We start from the raw sequence: 2,500 nt of genomic DNA, 5'->3' as shown, positions 1-2,500 counted from the left end.
TCAAGTCGTCGTCAGGAGTGGACGACTGAGGCATTTTGACGTAGAGCAAAACTTCAGAGAAGAAACGTTCTGCAAGAGGTTTAGAGAAGTTCCTGCCCTTCGAGTATCAAGAGTAGACATTATTTTCTGCAATACGGAGGTAAGAAGGCGTCTACAATTAGAGTTCTCCTTTTGTGAAGCCATCGCTTCGAGTCGCAAAACTGGCCAGCAAGTATTTGAATTACCTCACTGTTCCCCCAGTTCACGCATTGTAAGATTTTGCCTTTTTATGTAAATAGGAGATACCATTCTGCATTTACCTTAGTTAGTAAGCTTGTAAATAAACCTTTGTTGTGTTAGTGTTTCTTTCTATATTCGTATCCCTAGTTTCAACTGTTGGTGTTCAATTTTTTTTGTTTATTTTATATCGAACCTGAGGCGGACCTCTCTCTCGGTTCGTAACATTGTGGTGACCTTGCTTAGAATATTTCAGCACCGTAATAGATTGAAACAGGACGAATATAGAAAGAGCCAGAATGAGTGAGATGGTGAAAGAGTTTATCGAGTCGGGTAAGCTATTAGGTCTAGAGGGGAATGATCTCCGTGAATATGTTGAGAAGAAAGAAAGAGAAAAGTATGAGAGAGATGAAAGAGCGGCTGAGAGAGAAGTAATGAAAATGTAGCAAGAGAGAGCAGCAATGAAAATGCAGCAAGAGAGAGAAGCAATGAGAATGCAGCAAGAGAGAGAAGTAATGAAAATGCAGCAAGAGAGAGAAATGTTGGTAATGCAGCAGGAAGAAAGGGAGAAAGAACGTATGCATGAGCAGGAAGAAAGAGAGAAAGAAAGTATGCATGAGTTGGAAATTGCTCGGTTAAGGGAAAGTACTCGTAACAGTCGGACAGGCGAGAACGAAAACGAAGCTGATACGTTAGATATGAGTGCAGTGCTGATATTAGTACCAAAGTTTGATGAGGAAGATGTTTTGAGAAGTTAATGGAAAGAGTAGGTTCTCCTAAAGAAATGTGAACTTTATATTTACAGTCAGTTTTGAGTGGCAGGGCGCTTACTGTGTATAGTTGCATGTCTAAGGAGGAATGTGATAATTATGATATTGTGAAAGAAACTGTTCTTAGCGCGTACAGGTTAGTACCGGAGGCGTACCGTAAGAAATTTAGAAATTTGAGACAGGATGAAAATATTACGTATGTACAATTCGGTAAGAAGTTAGAAAGGCTATTTTTTGATAGATTAACTTCTGCTAAAGTTGAGGATTTTGATAGTTTGAAGAACTTAGTGTTTTTAGAAAACTTTAAAGATAAACATATCCCCTGAGATTAAGCTTTATATAGAAGATAGGCGAGAAGTACCTTTCACAGGAGCAACGAGGTTAGCTGACAAATATAGTCTAACTCATAATTTGAATGTTAGTAAGAAACGAAATGATCCTTCATCTGGTAGAGTACAAAGCGGTAAAGGTTTCAGTCCTAGTAGTAGCAATGCGAGTAAAAGTGACTAATCCTGTTATACCCATGGAAAACCTGGTCATACGTCTAAGGTTTGTAAGAGTAAGATGGCATCTAGTGGCTCAGAATTAACTTGTTTCCGATGTAATGGGAAAGGGCATTTAGTGAGAAATTGTGCAGTAGAAAGGAAGGACGGTAAGAAACCAGTATCGCTAATTAACCTTTCATCAAGTAGGAATGATGTGATGAGAGAAACTAGGAAAATTTTTGTGAATTTATGTCAGAAGGCATAGTTTCCTCTCTTGGAGGAGTAGATTCGAGAGAAGTAGTCTTGCTTCGAGACACAAGAGCTGCTGTCTCACTGATTAGGAGAGAGAGAGTGCCGAACAGGGCAGAAATCAACATGGAAGAAAGTCATGTTAGGTGGATTTCCTAACACTTGTGTTCTTTGTCCTTTGTTGAAGTTGAACTTAGAAAGTCAGGTAGTGTCAGGAGAAGTGAAACTTGCAGTAGTTGACAGTTTGCCCGTGGATGGCGTTGACATTATTATCGGTAATGACTTAGCTTTATCCAAGAATGTGAATCCAGTTGTGAGGGATATTCCAGTGCCTGAAATGGTAGTAACTAGGTCGGGTTTAGATACAGACATAGACTACGGTCATAATTTGTTCGTGGATTCGAACGAGAGTGAGTTCGTGGATTCGAACGAGAGTGAGTTCGTGGATTCGAACTAGAGTGAGTTCGTGGATTCGAACGAGAATGAGTTCGTGGATTCGAACGAGTGTGATAGAGGTAGCGAGGTTGATCTTGGCATGAGTGTGGCTGAGAAACCTGACTCTATTGTTATTGTTGACAGTGATAGCCAAGTGGAAGGTGTAGCTGTCCAGGGTAACGTAGTAAATGTACCAGTATCTAGTACTAGTTACGGTGATGAATTAGGTACGAACCTTGTGAATAAGGATGAGCTAGTCAAGTTGCAGAGAGAGGATGAGACACTAACCCGAATTTTTTAATGTGAGCTGGATGATGATCTCGATGATGTGTGTAAGGAAACTTC

This window comes from Macrobrachium nipponense, chromosome 26 (assembly GCF_015104395.2).
Source record: "Macrobrachium nipponense isolate FS-2020 chromosome 26, ASM1510439v2, whole genome shotgun sequence".
NCBI classification, from domain to species: Eukaryota; Metazoa; Arthropoda; class Malacostraca; order Decapoda; family Palaemonidae; genus Macrobrachium; species Macrobrachium nipponense.
Note: the sequence above shows the minus strand (reverse complement) of the source record.